The 25,234-nt window shown below is 42.8% G+C and overlaps 2 long non-coding RNA genes and 1 pseudogene across 5 annotated transcripts; 2 read left to right on the forward strand and 1 right to left on the reverse strand.

The window, feature by feature from the left end:
- Positions 1 to 4,577: 4,577 nt before the first annotated feature.
- On the forward strand, positions 4,578 to 10,491 carry LOC149972972 (uncharacterized). Of its 3 annotated transcripts, XR_016490157.1 has the most exons (6): positions 4,578 to 4,655; positions 5,378 to 5,472; positions 8,497 to 8,533; positions 9,543 to 9,588; positions 9,825 to 9,866; positions 10,167 to 10,491. It is a non-coding gene; the product is annotated as an uncharacterized LOC149972972 (long non-coding RNA). The 3 variants fall into 3 exon arrangements; XR_016490158.1 differs by lacking the exon at positions 9,543 to 9,588; XR_016490156.1 differs by lacking the exons at positions 4,578 to 4,655; positions 5,378 to 5,472; positions 9,543 to 9,588 and having other exon boundaries at positions 8,442 to 8,533.
- A 513-nt stretch (positions 10,492 to 11,004) lies between these two features.
- LOC110499913 (uncharacterized) lies at positions 11,005 to 22,164 on the forward strand. Its single transcript, XR_016490155.1, has 6 exons — positions 11,005 to 11,135; positions 16,587 to 16,693; positions 19,170 to 19,264; positions 19,474 to 19,582; positions 19,746 to 19,792; positions 20,678 to 22,164. It is a non-coding gene; the product is annotated as an uncharacterized LOC110499913 (long non-coding RNA).
- LOC110501020 (angiopoietin-related protein 5-like) lies at positions 20,563 to 24,584 on the reverse strand (annotated as a pseudogene). Its single transcript, XR_016490152.1, has 4 exons — positions 24,504 to 24,584; positions 24,194 to 24,269; positions 21,201 to 21,384; positions 20,563 to 20,971 (listed from the first exon to the last, which is right to left on the reverse strand). The product of XR_016490152.1 is annotated as an angiopoietin-related protein 5-like (transcript).
- Between the last annotated feature and the right edge of the window lie 650 nt (positions 24,585 to 25,234).

Raw genomic sequence — 25,234 nt, forward strand, 5'->3', positions numbered from 1 at the left:
ATGGGCATAATATGCAGACATAAAATAATCGTCTGCCTTCCCCTCTTTGGGACAAAGACTACACAGTCAGTATCTGGTGTGGCCACCAGCTGCATTAAGTACTGCAGTGCATCTCCTCCTCATGGACTGCACCAGATTGCTGTGAGATGTTACCCCACTCTTCCACCAAGGCACCTGCAAGTTCCCGAACATTTCTGGGGGAAATGGCCCTAGCCCTCACCCTCTGACGCAACAGGTCCCAGACGTGCTTGTTGGGATTGAGATCCGGGCTCTTTGCTGGCCATGGCAGAAAACTGACATTCCTGTCTTGCAGGAAATCACGCACAGAACAAGCAGTATGGCTGGTGGTATTGTCATGCTGGAGGGTCATGTCAGGATGAGGCTGCAGGAAGGGTACCACATGAGGGAGGAGGATATATTCCCTGTAACGCACAGCATTGAGATTGCCTGCAATGACAACAAGCTTAGTCCGAAGATGCTGTGACACCCCGCCCCAGACCATGACGGGCCCTCCACCTCCAAATCGATCCCTCTCCAGAGTACAGGCCTCGGTGTAACGCTCATTCCTTTGACGATAAACGCGAATCCGACCATCACGGTTTTGTCTGGTGAGACAAAACCATGACTCGTCAGTGAAGATAACTTTTTGCCAGTCCAGTTTGGTCCAGCGATGGTGGGTTTGTGCCCATATGCAACGTTGTTGCCGATGTTGTCTGGTGAGGACCTGCCTTACAATAGGCCTACAAGCCCTCAGTCCAGCTTCTCTCAGCCTATTGTGAACAGTCTGACCACTGTTGGAGGGATTGTGCGTTTCTGGTGTAACTTGGGCAGTTGTTGTTGCCATCCTATACCTGTCCTGCAGCTGTAATGTTCGGATGTACCGTTCCTGTGCAGGTGTTGTTACACGTGGTCTGCCACTGCGAGGACGATCAGCTGTCTGTCCTGTCTCCCTGTAGCGTTGTCTTAGGTGTCTCACAGTGCGGACATTGCAATTTATTGCCCTGGCCACATCTACAGTCCTCATGGCTCCTTGCAGCATGCCTAAGGCACGTTCACGCAGATGAGCAAGGACCCTGGGCATCTTCATTTTGGTGTTTTTCAGAGTCAGTAGAAAGGCCTCTATAGTGCCCTAAGTTTTCATAACTGTGATCTTAATTGCCTACTGTCATGTCTTTGGCTATGCCGGATTAAGTGATATGACATGCTATTCTATAAAATCCTTTCTACGTAATTAATATTACCTGATTGAGCTAATCATGTAAATGTAATTAACTAGAGTCGGGGCACCACAAAATAATATTTATAGAGCTGTTATCTTCCGAATAAACACTTATTAAAGACCTAGTAATATTTTACATCAATAGCAGTCAATATTAATCGTCACCTTAATTCAGTCTCATCTGAAAGTTGTAAATTCTTGGTCATCTTCACGAACCCTGGCTAAAGTGTTGAGTCAGCAATACAAAATTGGGTTTAATTATTTATTTACTAAATACCTAACTAATCACACAGAATTACATGTACACAGAATGAATTATACCTTGATTACAAATTATGTCATAAAGGAAAACGTCCCTAGCGGGCGGAACAGATATGACAGCTGGTTACACAAAGAAAAGGGGCTGGTTTTGAGTGAAAGAGAGGGAAGACTGAGGAACAAAAGGGAGAAGCTGTGCTATTGTAAATACAATATTTTATGCATTCTAAATTACCTCCCATTTGGAAAAGGAAAATGCAATAAATATTTACTCTGAGGTGCGCTTCGGTAGGTTGGTGGTAGATGGAAGGCCGTGTTGCCAAACCGAGTCCTTTGAAGAATGTCTCTGGTGGTCAATTGGATACGTTGTAGTAACGTCGTTGTGTGGTAGACAGAATACTCTGTCTGTTCTTTCCTAGCCCGCATTTGCAGCTGCTGTTGGTAACTCAACGGCTAGGAGGTATCACTACTGTAGTGAATGAGAGTTCAAAGTTCATACCATTCGCAACCAAAGCTCACGCTGAGATTGGCTTAGTTCTGTAGTTGACATGTTAGTCCTTTTAACGCAGAGGCTGCAGACCTCACGTACTTGGAACAGGAGGTTACATTTTCATCAAGGCTTTATATAGGAAGGGAGAGGAGGGCGTGTTTGAAACGTTTTATAACCCATGTCCCTTCACAGGGGCGGGCCACTGATTGAGCAGAGCCCTAACCTTATGAAATCCCAAATCTCTCATTTGGAAGCTAAAATTACTTTTAATCTCTTCACCAATAATTTTATATTCAAACATTTAAATTGAACAAAAATTCCATGTGAATCCGATAACTACAATGTGCAGACTTTCCACTGTAGAGTTTATGTCATCTTATCATTGATGTTAATGTTTCAAATAACAACCGAACTGACATCATATTCATTAAGTACCACCGCATATGTTCAATTAGTCGGATTACCAGAATATAGTTAATTTCCCCCCCACCTCCTGATGTTCCCAGAATCTCTATGTTAACCAAGGGGTTTTCAAATGCCACATCAGTAGGGTAGAGAGAGGAAACAGGGGGGAAGAGGTATTTATGACTATCATAAACCTACCCTCAGGCCAACGTCATGACACTGTTATTGTCTTAACGACCGTTCCACAGGTGCATGTTCATTAATTGTTTATGATTCATTGAACAATCATGGGAAACAGTGTTTAAACCCTTTACATTTAAGATCTGTGAAGTTATTTGGATTTTTATTAATTATCTTTGAAAGACAGGGTCCTGAAAAAGGGCAGTTTCTTTTTTTGCTGAGTTTATATGAGCATAAATATGATACTGTAAGTTTGTAATATTGATGGGCACCAAATGTATTTTTATTTTTCAAGTCCATTTCTGCTGAATACCTGGTATGTCAAATTGTAGTGTGCTTTTTTATAAATGTACTTTTTTGTAAATAAACTATGCAATTTATGTAATACACAAATGCTATCTTATCTCCTTGGTGCCTGAGCTTTATTTCTGAAAACGTTTTGGATGTTCAACACTAGACCCAGATTATATATTAATGAAAACAGAGTGACCCAAGTCTCTCCAGTATGTGAGTACTGTGTGTGTGTGTGTGTGTGTGTGTGTGTGTGTGTGTGTGTGTGTGTGTGTGTGTGTGTGTGTGTGTGAGAGAGAGAGAGGGAGAGAGAGAGAAAGAAAGACATTGAGCCGCAGTTCCATGGTAGAGACACTGACTATTCATAGTATGTTAAATATTTCTCATGAAGTAATCCTTTTGGACCACATTATCTGCCAGATTGAAGAACAGGTTAAGTGGATTATCACTTCTACCTCTAATCAGCAATAAGGGTTACACACTAATTTTCTGTCACGGGCTATGGACCCCCTGAAGTAGCCCATCTATAAAACCCTAGTTCCGCCACTGGCTGTGGATTGTTTCAAATCTGTAGGCCTATGCCTATTTGGGAAGCCAGCGAATTTGGGAAGCGCTCATGGCAATAGTCCTACATGATTGAGTTGCCTAGCCCGCGTTTGCAGCTGCTGTAAGTTATAAGCATTTAAAATTTTGCAACAAGAAGTAGGAGAGGGGTGTGTGCAGTGCTTGACTTGGGCAGGAGCTCACAAGAACTGAGTACCAGAACCTTACATTTTCTACTGCTTGAGTTCCTGCACAGCTTATAAATATTAGCTCAAAAGTATTGTACAGTTCCTGCACCTAAATATAAACAGTACCCCGGCACCAAAAATGATGTCATAAAGCTAGCCCTTTCAGTGAATTGGCTAGCAGAGATGTGAACAGGGGGGCAGTTTTACAACCCAACCCCCACTTCATAAATTCCGTAAAGAGACTCTCCCTGGCCATGCAGTATGGAGGGAGAGTTTCACTGTAAGACAAAGGGATTCTCCGGTCCAATACTACTCCATCCCAGAATTTGGGAACTGAACAATATTCCTATTTTGGAGAATGTATAAATGGTCGGTGGAGAAGCCAGCTTCGACCTGCTCCGTTTTGTTTCATGTTTGTGACCTCATGAAAGACAATACAGCCACATTACCCTAACTCTGTTTATACAGGTGCCTCAGTTATGAGGTTTGCATCTAATTATTGTATAAAGTGAATGAGTAAAGATGAAAGTATTTGCGAAATGATGTTAACATTTAAAATGACAGAATTATTTTCATAAGTAAAATATGCTCACTCAGTGGCCACACACAAGTGAATAGGCATTGGTTGGAAATGATGAACCAACCTCTTTCCTACATTTCTATAAGAGCCCCCTGACCCAATTCACATCAGAGCATGCAAACCCTGGTGTAAGCTAAGGTTGCAATGGTTGTTGAATTCCTAACCATACCACGTGGAGCATTGGCTACACTGCTGGAAATGGTTAAACTCTGAGACTATCGATCCCTACAGAATAAGAGCGAATCTTAGATACTAATTACTAGACTGCAGCTAGAAATGATGTAAACCTAGGATGCGAAAACCGACAACCGCCGAAACATCTACTCTAAGAATAATGGACGCCTGACGTATCCATTACAACAAACGCTATCAGGAGCTGCGGATAGAGCTTCAACCATGAAAGACGTGACTTCTGTGGAAGTAACCAGACTCTCTGATGAACTGACTCTCCAGCAGACGGACCGACAATTCCAACAGAGAAGACAACAACGACATATGGGCGTAAATATATTGACTGCAATTATTTCCGAATGAGTGAACGTTCATGTGCAAAGAATTAGCATTTCAATTAATATAATTATCCACTGTGTAGTGATTCATTTTGTCTTTCCCGCTCTTTTATCAGTCCACACCCCCTTTTCTTTGTATACCAAGCCGTCATATCGGTTTAGCCCACTGTGGGATCTTCCCTATCATTGTTAGTAACCAATGTACTGTTTGTTTGTTATGCATTTCTGTGATTATTTAGTTAGTAAATAAATGATTAAGCCAATTGGTGTATGGATGATTCATAGTTTAGGCTGGGTTCGTGCAGATAACCAACCATTTACGACATTTGGAAAGAATAATTCATTAAAAGAAGACTAATTTAGTTATATTTGGAAAATTATAACTGTAATCTGAAGATTCTGTGATTCCCCAACTTCCAGTTAATTACGTTGACATGATTAGTTTAATCACGTGATAATTGATTTGATAGAATAAGTATTCACATTTAATGATAGCCAGAGACCCGACACAAGTAGGTCTAGTAAATGTACCGTTAATCCCGTGTCATTTACATTCATTTCTGTTAATGCATGTATTAACTATAGTCATTTACCTTTCTCATTATGTTTGCAGTGTTGAGTTCACAACCTCCTACACTATTGAGAAACAAGTTTTGGTTAATTTCATACCAATTACAAGTTGTCAAATCTTTGTTAATTGCCTTTTGTTTTGAGTGCTCCGTGAGCAATGAGCCACGTCCTGATACAGTCGAGGGACCGTGCGCCTGAACACGCACAGAAGTCGATGTACCTGGCTGCTCCATGCAAAAGTAGGAATGTGTCTATTTTGCAATGTCAGATTTCGTGATTGTCATAACTCACCACATCCACCACTAATAATCTGAGTTTCGCAGTCATTTTTTCTTGACCTCACACAGTAAGTCAACCAAGTCTGTTTCTTTAACATCCATTTCGAATGACAGTTCCTCAGTATTTGAAATAGCTTTCCAACACTCCCGGCCTCGATAATCACCAAGCCTCGGTGTGAAATATCATGATCTGATCATTCCATATATCCCGATAAAACGCTCTAAAAAAAACTGCTGTTCCAGCTGGAAAATTGTTCCACGAAAATGCCCATATAAAAAATGATCATAACTGGCATGCAGATCGGTAGAAATGGTAGGATAAATTGTAGCCTCCCCAAACTTGAAACTAAAGAGCTGCCTATGGTCTTTACTATAACACCCATAACAAAATGATGCGTGCATACATAGGAGGACCCATGAAAAAAACGTGCCCGCTTATGGAAATCAACGGCCATTCAACTGATTTGTCTGTACAGGAGTTTTTCCTCAATAGTCGGGAAGACGTTTACGCCTATAAGGAATGTCTCTCCTTATCAACATTCCTTCATCTGACTGCAATGATTTCTAAAGAACTAAACAGGTGTAAGCAAACCCTGGACCCCGGTCATGGCTAGGAGGGATCCTGCTTTTGACAAATTAACGTCAGATTTACCTTTTATGCAGCAGTTTAGGAGAATTAACGTAGCAAGTTAATATTTAATGTAAAAAATATATATATATTCACTCGGTGTATTCATTCAATTTGTCCAATAAAAAAATGCTTGTTTTTCTTTTCGGTTGCAAAACATTTTGATACCGTGTGCACTAATGAATATGACCCAGGTGAAAGCAATGCTAGATGCCCACTAAGAATTTGCTTTCACCTGGTAACTACATTTTCCACTAGAGGGTGATATACAGCTAACTGCCAAAATAAAGGAAACACCCAGATAAAGTGTTTTAAGTAGGGCGTTGGGCCACCACATGCTGCCAGGACACATTCAATGTGCCTTGGCATAGATTCTACAAGTGTATGGAACTATTGGAAGAATGTGACACCATTCTTCTACGAGATATTCTATAATTTGGTGTTTTGTTGATGGTGGTGGAAAACACTGTTTCAGGTGGTGCTCCAGAATCTCCCATAAATGTTCAATTGGGTTGACATCTGGTGACTGACACACACTCACTCACACACTCACAGAACTTTGGAACTGAGTTATATACAGTGCCTTCGGAAAGTATTCAGACCCCTTGAATTTGTTTCACATTTTGTTATGTTACAGCCTTATTCTAACATGGATTAAGTAAATAAAAATGGTCAGCAATCTGCACTCAATACCCAATAATGACAAAGTGAAAACAGGTTTTTAGAAATGTTAGCAAATTTATTCAAATATAAAAACAGAAATATCATATTTACATAAGTATTCAGACCCTTTGCTATGAGACTCAAAATTGAGTTAAGGTGCATCCTGTTTCCATTGATCATCCTTGAGATGTTTCTACAACTTGATTGGAGTCCACCTGTGGTAAATTCAATTAATTGGACAAGACTTGGAAAGGCACACACCTGACTATATAAGGTCCTGAACCCAGCAAATCTGAGCAATCGGGGGAGAAGGGCCTTGGTCAGGGAGGTGACCAAGAACCCGATGGTCACTCTGACAGAGCTCTAGAGTTCCTCTGTGGAGATGGGAGAACCTTCAGAAGGGCAACCATCTCTGAAGCACTCCACTAATCAGGCCTTTATGATCGAGTGCCCAGACGGATGCCACTCCTCAGTAAAAGGCACATGACAGTCTACTTGGAGTTTGCCAAAAGGCACTTAAAGACTCTCAGACCATGAAAACAAGATTCTGTGTTCTGATAAAATCAAGATTCAACTCTTTGGCCTGAATGTGAAGTGTCACGTCTGGAGGAAACCTGGCACTATCCCTACAGTGGTGGCAGCATCATGCTGTGGTGTTTTTCAGAGGCAGGGACTGGGAGACCAGTCAGGATTGAGGCAAAGATGAATGGAGCAAAGTACAGAGATCCTTGATGAAAAAATTCTCCAGAGTGCTCAGTATCTCAGACTGGGGCGAAGGTTCACCTTCCAACAGGACAACGACCCTAAGCACACCGCCAAGACAATGCAAGAGTGGCTTTGGGACAAGTCTTTGAATGTTCTTGAGTGAGCCAGCCAGAGCCTGGACTTGAACCCGATTGTACATCTCTGGAGAGACCTAAAAATAGCTCCCCATCCAACCTGACAGAGCTTGAGAGGATCTGCAGAGAAGAATGGGAGAAATTCCCCAAATACAGGTGTGCCAAGCGTATAGCGTCATATCCAAGAAGACTCAAGGCTGTAATTGCTGCCAAAGATGCTTCAACAAAGTACTGAGTAAAGGGTCTGAATACTTATGTAAATGTGATATTGAATTTTTTATTTTTAATAAATTGTCAAAAAATTATAAACCTGTTTTAGCTTTGTCGTTATGGGGTATTGTGTGTAGATTGATGAGGGAAAAAACGATTTAATACGTTTTTAGAAAAAAGCTATAACCTAACAAAATGTGGAAAAAGCCAAAGGGTCTGAATACTTTCCAAAGGTACTGCATAGCATAAAGAGGTATAGAGTACAAAGGCAAGAGTAAAAGTATGCCAGCCTTACTGGTGAACTCCCGCTAGTGCCATCCTCCTCTAGTTACTGTCTTAAAGATCAACTAAACACTCAACCTCCATGGACGTACTGCGCCAGTCGGTGCCGACGGAGAATAATACACTTATACACACACACATCTTTATCAATGTCTCTGTGTGAAGTGCATATTTCAATATGTGCATTAATAATTCAACTGCATTCTTTGTCCATCTTCCTATAAGCGGGTGTAAAAACAAACAAGGATGTGGTGGGTGTGTTTTGTGCTGATCAGCAGCATATAAGAAAGGGACGATTGAGCACTAATAAACACACCCTCTCACTGCAGACAGCCACCTGTTCATACCTGTCTGCCTCTATAGGGGGGCCAAATGGAGCGTTGGTGGTTGAGGTTACAGGGTAAGTGTGGTATTATATATTTTAAATACTCTTATTGTTTTAGACTGGACTTTAGAATGCAGCTTGAAGTATTTTTCCATGTTATATTAATTTCGCAATGTACTGTATATGCATATTTGTAAATACAGTTCATGGAATGCACCTTGAAATGTTGTTTCATTGTTAATGTTTTTAGGCTGACTTTCAAGGGGAAGTTCAGGATTTTATATATACTACAAAGTAGTCTATGGGCCAAGAGAAACTATAATCCTTTGTTCGGTTTTCATTAAACAGCAACTACAAGCAGCTAACTTTAGCCACTGCTAGCTAAAAATCAGTGGGAGTGATAGGGATAAAAGTGCAATAAAAAAAATGTAATTGACAAATTAACTGAAATAAACTCATTATTTGGTTTACGTTTACTTGGAGTGATTTAGTCAATGACCAAAAGCGCCCTCTTTGGCCTCATGGGTGGAATGTTATTAATATTTTTCATAATTTTATAAAGATTATTTCAAAATAACCAATGAAAAACTGGTGTTTCTAACAGTTTTGCTATATTTCAGTCTTCTGTGATATATATGAAGTGTAATATTGAGATGCAAACTCCAAATGGAATAGATTTCACCTCTATATCTGACATGGTACAGGTGTCTCCTTTTAAAGCCCATAACCATGTGTGAGGTGTATACTATTGTTTCAAAGTAAATTTGTTAGACTGCAAATAATCACTTTGTGTGACCCTGATTTAGCCCACTGCAGTAAAAGGTTAAAATAAACAAATCTGGTTTCTCCTTTCACTACCGTTAGCTAGTGATAGCTAAAGTTAGCAAAAGTTTGTATAGCCCATTTTTGTTTCAAGTTGAGTTACTTCCATTACAGATAAACCATGAAACCCCATTGTTGGTTTGTGAAAAAAATAAGGTGCATTGACACATGTTTGCTTATTCAACCATCTAACAAGAAGCTTGTAATGCAGCTATGGTGCAGCTATGCAAATCCCGATTTTTGCATTTAATGTCATCAATAGGACAAGATAACACAACAACTAAAGCTCCATTTGGTTATCTTTCCCTGTGAGTTACATTTACTGCACTTTCCAATGTGTTATAAGGAAATGAATGTCCAGTTTTAAGCTCTACAGTTACGTATGCCATGCCTGTTTTATAGTTTATCTGTCTTTATGACCAGGAAATATGAAGTTGTATCAGAATGTTTAGCAATTCACATGACTGACTCATTGTTTCTACCAAATTCCCCTGGTTTCTTGTTCCTGATGCTAAACGGACTTGGCCTACTTCCTGACTCACAGCCAGCATGTTTCAGTTCATGCTGTTCACTACTCTTCTGCTGGGTAAGTTAAGTCTAAGAATCTTGCTGCATCGCAGGAAATGCAGAGATTCACTGAAAACCCGCACTAACACACGATTATATTAACAGTATTGCACTTTTCATGTAGCTTACTTTTGGCCAGCTAAAAGCATATAACCACCGTTCAAGCAACATTATGGGACTAAATGTTCAAATCCTGTTGCTGCAGGATTATTTTTGCTGTGACAATATGGGTGAAATTAAGATCCTTCATCTGTATAGTGATTTGTGAATGTTTGGTGGTCTTATGGTTTGAATTGCTCTGTGGATGCTCTTCCCACAGATTTATCCGCAGTGTCCAACACAGCTGTTCTAGTACGGGATGGATCCTCTGTGACTCTGCTCTGCAAAAACTCTGACATAAGTAATGCTTGCTGGAGCAGAACATGTAATTGGTTTTGGTGCGTTGAACCAATAATGGAGGTATCCGGACCTGACATTTTTGGCCCGACACACCCTGACAAATACAGCCTAAGAGGAGACCTGAGCATTGGTGAGCTAGACCTCACCCTTTCAAATGTGAAGCCAGCAGACGATGGGACCTATTGCTGCATGACCAGTGCATCACCAAACCCAATGACCTACCGTCTGAAAATAGTTAATGGCAAGTGGTTTTAAGTCAATGTCCTTAAATCCTGGCCCAGGGAAAGTACTCCCTTTCTAAGTATGTGTTTGCCTTTATTGTTGCTTGTGTCACTGATCGTTGTAACAAACAGTATATTTACTATCAACTCACTGCGATACTTGACTTTTGTTCAACAGCAGCAAATGTCAGATTTTGGAATGTCGAATCATCACTAGAATTGACTTGCCTGGTCAAAATAATGACAATAGCTCATCACATTAATGACTTCAATGAAGCAATAACCCAGATTTGATTAAGTTTAGGCAAGGACTCAACTTGGTCAGGGTCGGGGCTATTGTTAATTAAGGGAGAAGTTACACGACCATTAGACCTGATCATGTGCTAACACCTGCTCAGCAGCCCTCTGGTGGACGAACTGTCATACTGCCTCCCGACGTATAACCACCTTGGTCAGACGTCCAATAGCGCAGTCTGAGGCATGCGACCTGGCTGACTTGCCTGAACTGTTTTATTTTGTCTTTGTCACGCAGGTTGTGTGAGGGAGCTCCTGAAAGATGTTTGTTTCATTTATAATGACATTAAGCACTTTGCAAGCCCAAATGCAAACCAATGTCAACAGAGCTGCACCCAACTTGATGCCTGTCAGTATTTCACATATATTCACAGGTAGACATGTTCAATTGAAATATACAACATTCCAATGGTACAGCTGTTAGTGTAGTTTTTATAACGGTTACTGGTACCCATAGATATCCTATCAAATTACAATATATTTACAAATTCATTGTTTTATACAATATTTTACCATATTTACATTTACATATCTTTACCAATATGGATGATTCTGTTGTTAGAATCTCATTGTGCATTCTAATAATTCTGTATGTCATTTTATGCTGCTACCAGTAACACTGATCATAGTAGTTCGTAAACATTGAAAAGGAATCTCCAGCTGCACATAGCTTCATAACCTCAACAGCGAATTTACCACGTGACTGAGTTTGTCATGTATTGTCATGTTGTGTCTTTCTGTCCTTTCCTTTCACCCTGTCTCCCTCTGCTGGTCGTATTAGGTTACCTTTTCTCCCCCGCTTTCCCCCAGCTGTTCCTTGTCTCCTCCTGACTACCTCGTCACCCCGTTTCCCACCTGTTCCCTTTTTCCCTCTGATTAGTCCCCTATATCTCTCTCTGTTTTTGTTCCTGTCCTTGTCGGATTCTTGTTTGTGTTGTTCATGCCTGAACCAGACTATCGTCATGTTTGCTGCAACCTTGTCCTGTCCTGTCGGAACCTGCCGGTCCATCTGAGCCTACGTTTTGTTTTGGTTATTAAAGAAGCTCTGTTTAAGTTAGTTCGCTTTTGGGTCCTCATTCACTCACCGTAACAGAAGAATCCGACCAAGAATGGACCCAGCGACTTCGGATCCTCTCCACTCAGCCGTCGAGATCCAGGGAGCGATGCTAGGCAGACACGAGCAGGAATTGTCTGCTGCTCGACATGCCGTTGAGACCCTGGCCACCCAAGTCTCCAACCTCACAGAACAGGTTCACCATCTCCGCCTCGATCCACCGGCCACTTCCAGGGCTTTCGAATCTCCGGAGCCCAGAATCAATAACCCGCCGTGTTACTCTGGGGAGCCCACTGAATGCCGCTCGTTCCTCACCCAGTGTGATATTGTGTTTTCTCTCCAGCCCAACACTTACGCCAGGAGCACTGCTCGTGTCGCCTACGTCATATCTCTCCTTACTGGACGGGCTCGTGAGTGGGGCACGGCAATCTGGGAGGCAAGGGCTGAGTGTACTAACCAGTATCAGGACTTTAAGGAGGAGATGATACGGGTTTTTGATCGATCTGTTTTTGGGGAGGAGGCTTCCAGGGCCCTGTCTTCCCTATGTCAAGGCAATCGATCCATAACAGACTACTCTATTGAGTTTCGCACTCTTGCTGCCTCCAGTGGCTGGAACGAGCCGGCTTTGCTCGCTCGTCTTCTGGAGGGTCTCCGCGCAGAGGTAAAGGATGAGATTCTCTCCCGGGAGGTTCCTTCCAGCGTGGATTCCCTGATTGAACTCGCTATTCGCATTGAGCGACGGGTTGATCTTCGTCACCGAGCTCGTGGAAAGGAGCTCGCGTTCTCCGTTGCCCCCCTCTCCGCATCACTACCATCTTCCTCTGCCGGCTCGGGAGCTGAGCCTATGCAGCTGGGAGGTATCCGCATCTCGACTAAGGAGAGGGAACGGAGAATCACCAACCGCCTCTGTCTCTATTGCGGTTCTGCTGGTCATTTTGTCACTTCATGTCCAGTAAAAGCCAGAGCTCATCAGTAAGCGGAGGGCTACTGGTGAGCGCTACTACTCCTGTCTCTCCTTCAAGATCCTGCACTACCTTGTCGGTCCATCTACGCTGGACCGGTTCGTCAGCTTCCTGCAGTGCCTTAATAGACTCTGGGGCGGAGGGCTGTTTTATGGACGAGACCTGGGCTCGGGAACATGACATTCCTCTCAGACAGTTAAGGGAGTCCACGGCCTTGTTCGCCCTGGATGGTAGTCCTCTCCCCAGGATTCAGCGTGAGACGCTACCTTTAACCCTCACTGTTTCTGGTAATCATAGCGAAACCATTTCTTTTTTGATTTTTCGTTCACCTTTTACACCTGTTGTTTTGGGCCATCCCTGGCTAGTTTGTCATAATCCTTCCATTAATTGGTCTAGTAATTCTATCCTCTCCTGGAACGTCTCTTGTCATGTGAAATGTTTAATGTCTGCTATCCCTCCTGTTTCCTCTGTCTCTTCTTCACAGGAGGAGCCTGGTGATTTGACAGGGGTGCCGGAGGAATATCACGATCTGCGCACGGTGTTCAGTCGGTCCAGGGCCACCTCTCTTCCTCCACACCGGTCGTATGATTGTAGTATTGATCTCCTTCCGGGAACCACTCCCCCCCGGGGTAGACTATACTCTCTGTCGGCTCCCGAACGTAAGGCTCTCGAGGATTATTTGTCTGTAGCTCTTGACGCCGGTACCATAGTCCCCTCCTCCTCTCCCGCCGGAGCAGGGTTTTTTTTTGTCAAGAAGAAGGACGGGTCTCTGCGCCCCTGCATAGATTATCGAGGGCTGAATGACATAACAGTGAAGAATCGTTATCCGCTTCCTCTTATGTCTTCAGCCTTCGAGATCCTGCAGGGAGCCAGGTTTTTCACTAAGTTGGACCTTCGTAACGCTTACCATCTCGTGCGCATCAGGGAGGGGGACGAGTGGAAGACGGCGTTTAACACTCCGTTAGGGCACTTTGAATACCGGGTTCTTCCTTTCGGCCTCGCTAACGCTCCAGCTGTCTTTCAGGCATTAGTCAATGATGTCCTGAGAGACATGCTGAACATCTTTGTTTTCGTTTACCTTGACGATATCCTGATTTTTTCACCGTCACTCCAGATTCATGTTCAGCACGTTCGACGTGTCCTCCAGCGCCTTTTAGAGAATTGTCTTTTTGTGAAGGCTGAGAAGTGCACTTTTCATGCCTCCTCCGTCACATTTCTCGGTTCTGTTATTTCCGCTGAAGGCATTAAGATGGATCCCGCTAAGGTCCAAGCTGTCATTGATTGGCCCGCCCCTAAGTCACGCATCGAGCTGCAGCGCTTTCTCGGCTTCGCGAACTTCTATCGTCGTTTCATCCGTAATTTCGGTCAGGTGGCAGCTCCTCTCACAGCCCTTACTTCTGTCAAGATGTGCTTTAAGTGATCCGTTTCCGCCCAGGGAGCTTTTGATCTCCTCAAGAATCGTTTTACATCCGCTCCTATCCTTGTTACACCTGACGTCTCTAGACAGTTCGTTGTCGAGGTTGACGCGTCAGAGGTGGGCGTGGGAGCCATTCTTTCTCAGCGCTCCCTCTCTGACGACAAGGTCCACCCATGCGCGTATTTTTCTCATCGCCTGTCCCCGTCGGAACGTAACTATGATGTGGGAAACCGCGAACTGCTCGCCATCCGGTTAGCCCTAGGCGAATGGCGACAGTGGTTGGAGGGGGCGACCGTTCCTTTTGTCGTTTGGACTGACCATAGGAACCTTGAGTACATCCGTTCTGCCAAACGACTTAATGCGCGTCAGGCGCGTTGGGCGCTGTTTTTCGCTCGTTTCGAGTTCGTGATTTGTTATCGTCCGGGCTCTAAGAACACCAAGCCTGATGCTTTATCTCGTCTCTTCAGTTCTTCAGTAGCCTCCACTGACCCCGAGGGGATTCTCCCTGAGGGGCGTGTTGTCGGGTTGACTGTCTGGGGAATTGAGAGGCAGGTAAAGCAAGCGCTCACTCACACTCCGTCGCCGCGCGCTTGTCCTAGGAACCTTCTTTTCGTTCCCGTTCCTACTCGTCTGGCCGTTCTTCAGTGGGCTCACTCTGCCAAGTTAGCCGGCCACCCTGGCGTTCGGGGTACGCTTGCTTCCATTCGCCAGCGTTTTTGGTGGCCCACCCGGGAGCATGACACGCGTCGTTTCGTGGCTGCTTGTTCGGTCTGCGCGCAGACTAAGTCCGGTAACTCCCCTCCTGCCGGCCGTCTCAGGCCGCTTCCCATTCCCTCTCGACCGTGGTCTCACATCGCCTTAGATTTTGTCACCGGACTGCCTTCGTCAGCGGGGAAGACTGTTATTCTTACGGTTGTCGATAGGTTCTCTAAGGCGGCTCATTTCATTCCCCTTGCTAAGCTTCCTTCTGCTAAAGAGACGGCACAAATCATCATCGAGAATGTTTTCAGAATTCATGGCCTTCCGTCAGACGTCGTTTCGGACAGAGGTCCGCAATTCACGTCTCAATTTTGGAGGGAGTTTTGCCGTTTGATTGGGGCTTCCGTCAGTCTCTCTTCCGGCTTTCACCCCCAGTCTAACGGTCAAGCAGAACGGGCCAATCAGACTATTGGTCGCATCTTACGCAGTCTTTCTTTTCGCAACCCTGCGTCTTGGTCAGAACAGCTCCCCTGGGCAGAATACGCCCACAACTCGCTTCCTTCGTCTGCGACCGGGCTATCTCCTTTTCAGAGTAGCCTCGGGTACCAGCCTCCGCTGTTCTCATCTCAGTTCGCCGAGTCCAGCGTCCCCTCCGCTCAGGCTTTTGTCCAACGTTGCGAGCGCACCTGGAAGAGGGTCAGGTCTGCACTTTGCCGTTATAGGACGCAGACTGTGAGGGCTGCTAATAAGCGTAGAACTAAGAGTCCTAGATATTGTCGCGGTCAGAGAGTTTGGCTCTCCACTCAGAACCTTCCCCTTAAGACGGCTTCTCGCAAGTTGACCCCGCGGTTCATTGGTCCGTTCCGTATTTCTCGGGTCATTAATCCTGTCGCAGTTCGACTTCTTCTTCCGCGATACCTTCGTCGCGTCCACCCGGTCTTCCATGTCTCTTGTATTAAGCCCGTTCTCCGCGCCCCCGCTCGTCTTCCCCCCCCCCCCCCATCCTTGTCGAGGGCGCACCCATCTACAGGGTCCGCAGGATTTTGGACATGCGTCTTCGGGGCCGTGGTCACCAGTACCTCGTTGATTGGGAGGGGTACGGTCCTGAGGAGAGGAGTTGGGTTCCCTCTCGGGACGTGCTGGACCGTGCGCTGATCGAGGATTTCCTCCGTTGCCGCCAGGTTTCCTCCTCGAGTGCGCCAGGAGGCGCTCGGTGAGTGGGGGGGTACTGTCATGTATTGTCATGTTGTGTCTTTCTGTCCTTTCCTTTCACCCTGTCTCCCTCTGCTGGTCGTATTAGGTTACCTTTTCTCCCCCGCTTTCCCCCAGCTGTTCCTTGTCTCCTCCTGACTACCTCGTCACCCCGTTTCCCACCTGTTCCCTTTTTCCCTCTGATTAGTCCCCTATATCTCTCTCTGTTTTTGTTCCTGTCCTTGTCGGATTCTTGTTTGTGTTGTTCATGCCTGAACCAGACTATCGTCATGTTTGCTGCAACCTTGTCCTGTCCTGTCGGAACCTGCCGGTCCATCTGAGCCTACGTTTTGTTTTGGTTATTAAAGAAGCTCTGTTTAAGTTAGTTCGCTTTTGGGTCCTCATTCACTCACCGTAACAGAGTTACACAAACTTTCATATGCAACAGATATCAACATAATCAGAAGATAATGTCTAACTAAATGTTTATCTTCTCACAAAGTCGACAGGAGTGCTATCTGAAGGGCTCAGCTGGTGGCAGGGCAATGAATGTGATACACTTAGAAGACAGAGTTTCAGGCTACACCCTTAAAGACTGCAAGGAAAAAGGTAAGCACCCCCACCTGTTTTTATCTGAAGATCGTTATAAAGACACATTCCGCAGCTTTTCCTTCTCTTTTGGACCACTATCATGGGTAGTAATCACTAGAATCAGAAAAGGAAGCAAACGGGCCAAACCAGAGCTGTTTGAATTTGTCCAATACGCTATGCAAGTGATGCATTGTTTCCGAGGAAGTAGCCTTGTCGTTCAGGGCTAAAACTTTACAAAATCCATCTGGCCATTCACCAACACAAATATAATTATATATACAGTACCACTCAAACATTTGGACACACCTACTCATTCAGGGGGTTTTCTTTATTTGCACTATTTTCTCCATTGTATAATAATAGTGAAGACATGAAAACTATAAAATAACACATATGGACTCATGTAGTAACCAAAAAAGGGTTTGGTTAAACAAATCTAAATATATTTTACATGTTAGATTCTTCAAAGTAGCCACCCTTTGCCTTGGTGACAGCTTTGCACAATCTTGGCGTTATCTCAACTAGCTTGACCTGGAATGGTTTTCAAACAGTCTTGAAGGAGTTCCCACATAGGCTGAGCACATGTTGGCTGCTTTTCCTTCACTCTGCAGTCCAACTAATCCAAAACCATCTCAATTGAGTTGAGGTCGGGTGATTGTGGAGGCCAGGACATCTGATGCATCACTCTCCTTCTTGGTCAAATAACCCTTACACAGCCTGGAGGTGTGTTGGGTCATTGTCCTGTTGAAAAACAAATTATTGTCCCACTAAGCGCAAACCAGATGGGATGGCGTATTGCTGCATAATGCTGTCATAGCCATGCTGGTTAAATGTGCATTGAATTCTAAATAAATCACAGACAGTGTCACCAGTAAAGCACCCCCACACCTTTACACCACCTCCTCCATGTTTCACGTTGGGAACCACACATGCGGAGATCATCCGTTCACCTATTCTGCGTCTCACAAAGATATGGCGGTTGGAACCAAAAACCTCAAATTTGGACTCATCAGACCAAAGGACAGATTTCTACCAGTCTTGTATTTCTTGGCCCAAGCAAGTCTCTTCTTATTATTGGTGTCCTTTACAAGTGGTTTCTTTGCAGCAATTCAACCATGAAGGCCTGATTCACGCAGTCTCCTCTGAACAGTTGATGCTGAGATGTGTCTGTTGCTTGAACTCTGTGAAGCATTTATTTGGGCTGAAATCTGAGGTGCAGTTATTCTAATGAATTTACCCTCTGCAACAGAGGGAACTCTGGGTCTTCCTTTCCTGTGGCGGTCCTCACGAGAGCCAGTTTCATCATAGCACTTGATGTTTTTTTTACATTTTATTTTATTGAACCTTTATTTAACTAGGCAAGTCAGTTAAGAACAAATTCTTATTTACAATGACGGCCTACAAGAAGGCAAAAGGCCTCCTGCGGGGATGGGGGCTGGGATTAAAAATATATATTTTTATAAAATATAAATATAGGACAAAACACACATCACAACAAGAGAGACAACACTACATAAATAGAGACCTAAGACAAAAACATAGCAAAGCAGCAACACATGCAACACAGCATGGTAGCAACACAACATGACAACATGGTAGCAACACAACATGGTAGCAGCACAAAACATGGTACAAACATTATTGGGCACAGACAACAGCACAAACGGCAAGAAGATAGAGACAACTTTTGCGACTGCACTTGAAGAAACTTTAAAAGTTCTTGACATTTTCCAGATTAACTGATCTTCATGTCTTAAAGTAATGATGGACTGTCGTTTCTGTTTGCTTGTTTGAGCTGTTCTTGCCATAAAATGGACTTGGTATTTTACCAAATAGGGCTATCTTCTATATACCACCCCTACCTTGTCACAACACAACTGATAGGCTCAAACGCAATAAGAAGATTAAGATATTCCACAAATGTACTTTTAATAAGGCACACCTGTTAAGTAAAATGCATTCCAGGTGACTACCTCATGAAACTAGTTGAGAGAATGCCAAGCGTGTGCAAAGCTGTCATCAAGGCAAAGGATGGCTACTTTGAAGAATCTAAAATATAAAATATATTTTGATTTGTTTAACACTTTTTTGGTTACTACATGATTCCATATGTGTTATTTCATAGTTTTGATGTCTTCGGTATAATTCTACAATTTAAAAAAATATAAAGAAATGAGTAGGCTTGTCCAACCTTTTGACTGGTACGTATATATCTTCAATTATTGCGTTTTTACAAATATTATGATATAATCGGCAATCCCATTGAAAAGATTAGGGGACATGATACGGAATGAGAGGCAGTTAAAGAGGCAGTTAAGAGGCAGTTACTTTCAAAGGTTATAAGAAACGTTTGTTTTCGTTTTCTGTTGCAAAACCTTTTGCAAAACCTTTTGCAACAGATGATGAATAAGAGCCTGAGGAGTGCACTAATGTGCACTAATGAATAAGTGCACTAATGAATAAGAGCCTGATGTCAAGATGTTTCTCTTCACAGGAAAGAAAACTGTAAGCACGGTGAAGATGTTTCTGAAAGTACCTCCAGGAGTTGACCTTAATGACCCTCTGGTGAAAGAGCAAATTCTCACACAGGTGGGAGGAGAGGTTTCCGGGAGTAACTTTGGATCTTTGCTATAGATTTGCTATGGCTCTTTTACAGCGTTGTACTGTAGCCTAATCAATGAAGTGAAAGAATACCTCTCAGACATGTGACAACACTTATACAAATTAGTAAATGGCCATCAGATCATTTCCTTTGGATCACATCTTTATACAGCATTTGTAATCCATGTTGTTTTTAGATACAGGCAGAGATCGCCCAGACAGATGGAGGTGCATCTGTGCGATGGAAGGAGCAGTCGGATGGAAAAGTCTTCCAGAAGAAAGAGAAAGAGGAGAGAAAGAAAGAACGTAAGTCAAAAGACACAAGACATGACCACTTGAATGTTCCAAGTCTGTTAGTCCATTTGGTTGTTATTCTGGGTTAATACCTCAATATAATGCATCATAATAAAAATAGCAATACATGTTACATTACCTCTTTGTGTGTGTGTGTGCATAATTATCTCTTCAGGACAGTGTGTAAAGAAGTCACAGGAATGCTGAGTGAGACTCCTACAGGTGACAAAGTGGGCTTCATTTATTTGAAACAGAAATTAAATTGTTGACAAAGACTTTCTTCTAATTGTTCTGCTTTATCTGAAATGTCACGTCATGTTCAAAGAGTTGTAGTAGGCACAACAGGGTATGCTGATTTGTTAATCATAATCTGTTCATCAAAGTTTAAGTCTTCATTCTTTTTATGCTTTATTTAACCATGATAAGTCACATTGAGATCTATTTTTCAAGTGAGCCCTGGGATTAATGTAGCAATGTGTAACAAAGCTAAATATCCCGATTCAATCAAAGCTAGAAACCAGGCTTCTAGGGTAGGAGAACAACAACCTATTCACTCTATGATGAGAAACCATGAATGATTTAATATGCAATGAGTACAACTTTTTATTTCACTTTAAACACAGAGCTTTGAATGTGTGAATTCAAGCATGTTTACAGGGCAAAACAAGGGTGTCTGAACTGTATTGAGTATGGGCTAAGTGTGTGCTAAACAAATGTTCTAAAGATAATTATATTTGAAAAACGCATACAATATCAACATTCCAGACTAAGTTATGTCAAACTATTTAAACTGTTCACATTAGATATGCATAATTGTCGCAGTGCAACAAATAGAACTTCCACATGGTATTCACTTCCACATGGTATTCACTTCCACATGGTATTCACTTCCACATGGTATTCACTGAAAACATGGTGACTCTGACCATGTTGACCTTATAGACCATAACTGGTCAAGTCTTTTTATTTTAGTAAGTTAAAGATAAGTTTCAGTATAGTTTTGTTTGTCAAACCTTGCCTTGTTAATTGTTTTATTTCAGTTTACGAAATAGTTTTTTCATAATTCGTTTTCGTGTTAGTTTGCTGTAATAATCTTCTTCCACACAGACTTGATCATCATGCGGCTGGCTCGGGCCGAGTATGGAGCAGGTCCTTTCCAGGTCTCCCAGTGGAGGCCGGAGGCCCAGCCGATGTGTTCGCCGGCGGGGTGCCAGTCTCCGTTCAGGCTGGCAGAGCCACAGCGACTGTACCACCACCCTCCTCCTCCCTCCGAGAAGCTGCACGTGTTCTCGGCGATGTCTCCAAAGATGCAGGGCGAGCAGCCGTCATTGTCCTTGTCAGTTGTGCTGAAGCCAAAGCCATACTGGTCAATGCCGGCGTTTTCCCCACGAATGGCGTCACCTACGGAGAGACAGGGAGGGATGCAGAGAGAATACTTCAGTTCTAATTCACTCTTGATTATATTGACTTCCAAAGTATACACCATTTATAAATATCAACCCAGAATACATATCATATGACATATGTGATGTGTAATGGTCCCATTGCTGCCACCAAATGTGAAATAACTATAACACTGAAGTAAATGATAAGACCCCTGCCACCTTGTGCTGTTGAAATTCACCATTACCTGCGTTGCCCCTGTAGGCTCCAACGTTCAGCTTATAGGCCTCCTTCTCCGTGCCCAGATGGAAGTCACTGTACTCAGCGAAGGCAGTGCCCCCTTCAAAGTCCACAGATCAACCCGCATGGTCGATCTCAGCCCCCAACCCCCCTTGGTTAGAGCAAACACCTTAGACCCAGCCAGTGGTCCTCTAGGAAACAACAGCAAAGAGAACTGAATTGAGTGAAAAATGTGAAAAATGTACTTAACATAAATCCACTGCAGCATGCCGAACCCTCTATGATAGGTTGACTTAGAAGTAAACATGAGCATTATAAACAAATGCATTTCAATGTTTTCAGTATCAGTTGCATCAGTTGCATATCAGCAAGCATTTCACAAAACACCTGTACACAATATCAATGTACTTTTGAATCAACAATGTTTTTGACAAGTTGTTTTGTTGTGAACAAAACGGTCCAAGAATGGAACCCTGTGGAACTCCATTAACTCGTGCAAGCCTGGCAACACCTTCAACATTCTATAGCTAAGCTTTACCGCCCCTTTGTGGTTGTGTAACCAAATGACAATAGTAGATATTAGTGATGCACCAATATGATATTTTTGGCTGATACCGATATTTTCCTTGCCAAAAGAAATGATACCGATAACCAATATTTAAAATTTTAGCGGCCTTTTAAGCATTCTAGTACAGTTAAATAGTTAACACACACACACACATGGATGCAGCGGTCTAAGGCACTGCATCTCAGTGCAAGAGGCGTCACTACAGTCATTGGTTCGAATCCAGGCTGTATCACATCCGGACGTGATTGGTAGACCCATAGGGCGGCGCACAATTGGCCCAGCATCGTACAGATTTGGCTTGCCAAGTTAAATAAAGGTTAGACACACACACACCACACTGACCAAAAAGTTATTTTGTTGGCATTAACGTATGTCCCCATTACCAGTAAAACATAATCAAACCTAGTTTTCTTACTTCCTTGCTATGCTCTTTCATGGTTAATATGTTCAGTTGTTTCATTCTCAAACAGGATTTCATCATACATGTCAAGCAGTTAAGTTTCAGCTCTGTCTTTCCGTGGCCTCTCTTCCTTGGTGCGCACTGTCACTGTGTCCATTTCCATCTTGTCCTGTTGTGTATATAACATTTCACATAAACCCTGTTTCTGGTCTGGATCAAAGTAGCGGTCCTTGTACCTAGCATTGAGCATGGTGGTGACACAGTAAAGAGGCTCAGAGAGAATGCCACCAAATCGCTTGTTCACAGCCTTGAGTACTTTTGTAAGTTTTAACCCCACGGTCTGTGTCGGCAGTTTTGTTGAGCAGGCGTTTCAATACAGAGGGTATCACGTCTGCTGCAGACGCAGTTGATTAGCTTATTAATGGAGTCAGTTGTTCGAATGGCGCTAGGAGTGTGTTCATGTTTCAAACATGTTCTCAAATGCCATTGAAATGGCAGCAGCGGTATGAGAACCAGCACATTCATGAACATGCAATTACGACTTTCCTCAGTTCGAAATCCTTGTCGACCCACTGTGCTGTCAGACTCAGCATGCTCATGGGGCTGACATGGCTGGTCCAAATGTCAGTTGTGACGCCCGTAGCAAGTAGCTCACAGTTGCACATTTCAACAAAATTGTGTAACTCCGGTAGGGCAACATCTGAAAAATAGTGTGTACCGGGGCTCGACCAGTCGGTGAAAGCCAACATCATCCACGACAGAGGACGGTTGATTGTCAAGGGCAATGAAACCATTATCTTAGCGAGTTGTCTCGCTGAAATGTTCTTACTCTTTCAAATGACTGCTGGACTTGAACTTGTTTAGTTGTTGGAAGAGTGTGCTTAGTATTTTCCTGCTTTTGTTCTGTGTAGCGCTGTATTTTTCGTGGCGTCATTACGTCATCTACCTACATTATATAGGTATGCACGTCATCTACCTACATTATATTGGTATGCACGTCATCTACCTACATTATATAGGTATGCACATCATCTACCTACATTATATAGGTATGCACGTCATCTACCTACATTATATAGGTATGCACGTCATCTACCTACATTATATAGGTATGTACGTCATCTACCTACATTATATAGGTATGCACGTCATCTACCTACATTATATAGGTATGCACGTCATCTACCTACATTATATAGGTATGTACGTCATCTACCTACATTATATAGGTATGCACGTCATCTACCTACATTATATAGGTATGCACGTCATCTACCTACATTATATAGGTATGCACGTCATCTACCTACATTATATAGGTATGTACGTCATCTACCTACATTATATAGGTATGCACGTCATCTACCTACATTATATAGGTATGTACGTCATCTACCTACATTATATAGGTATGTACGTCATCTACCTACATTATATAGGTATGCACGTCATCTACCTACATTATATTGGTATGCACGTCATCTACCTACATTATATAGGTATGTACGTCATCTACCTACATTATATAGGTATGCACGTCATCTACCTACATTATATAGGTATGTACGTCATCTACCTACATTATATAGGTATGCACGTCATCTACCTACATTATATAGGTATGTACGTCATCTACCTACATTATATAGGTATGTACGTCATCTACCTACATTATATAGGTATGTACGTCATCTACCTACATTATATAGGTATGTACGTCATCTACCTACATTATATAGGTATGCACGTCATCTACCTACATTATATAGGTATGTACGTCATCTACCTACATTATATAGGTATGTACGTCATCTACCTACATTATATAGGTATGCACGTCATCTACCTACATTATATTGGTATGCACGTCAGCTTTGACATCGGCTTTGCACGTCGGCGTTAAACAAGACATTGGGCCGATTCCGATGTTGCCATTTTTAGCTAATATCGTCCGATTCCGATATGCTCACCGATATATTGTGCATCCCTAGTAGAAAAAGTACCTGGCCTAAATATTTAGATGTTTCCATACCTTAAAGGGGGATGTGACTCCTGCAGGCTGAATGACATACACTCCATTGGTGTTTTGATCTGTGTGCAATCTGTCCCTGAAACAAGCAAACACACATGCACATACACAATAACATATTGAAAAAGACAGGGGTCAGGTTAAGAATGGTTGTCCCTTGTGTTTTTCATGTAAGTAAAACAAATGTGTTACATTTACCTTGAACAACTAAAGTTTTTTTCTGGCACTGTACAAACCAGCAGATAAGTAATGGTTACTCCCAGGTTTAAAGGAAATAACATGTTTCTCTGTTTATCAGTGTTGACTGATTTACCTGTGTCTGGTCAGTGAGGCACATGAGACAGATCACCAGTCCACAAAAAATGATCCGTTTCCACATTTTGTCAAATTTTCTGAGAGAGAGGGAGAAAGAGAGAGAGAGTGGGGAGAGTGATGAGAGGGGGGGGAGTGACGAGAGGGACAGAGAGCGAGAGGGACAGAGAGACAGAGAGAGAGAGAGGAAGCGATGAGAATGTCATTTTATTTTCTGCTTTTTGCTTTTAATGGATATCATTGACATCACACTCATTTTTTTATTGTAATCCCAGCAAAATTATCATCTTTTTGAAATGGCTAAAAAGACAGACATTAATATCAAACTTATCTAAAATCTTAGAAAACTAGTGTCAAATATCACAACATTATCACAGAGAACCTGAAACGTCACCCTTTCCACTCCACACACAACATAGTGGTCACCATACATGTACCCTTGAAATTCAGTTTGACTCAATTAGGCAGAAATGAAACTACTAGTTAGACATTTCACACAGAATACATATTATGTAAATTATTATAATCACAACTTAGAAATATGCCTGCATGTGACTAATAAATGTAGATGAACCTACCTTCTCCTGTATTTATTTAGGTTGAGGGTTTGGAGCCATAGGTAATCCCCCGTTCCGTCCCTGTCCCACCCCTGTGGATCCCCTGGAAAGATCCTTGTCATGATATGTGCATGTATTTCATCACCGCAACCATTTGTCACGGTCAGAATACATG

Source organism: Oncorhynchus mykiss, chromosome 21 (genome assembly GCF_057628025.1).
Source record: "Oncorhynchus mykiss isolate SJ-2025 chromosome 21, ASM5762802v1, whole genome shotgun sequence".
NCBI classification, from domain to species: Eukaryota; Metazoa; Chordata; class Actinopteri; order Salmoniformes; family Salmonidae; genus Oncorhynchus; species Oncorhynchus mykiss.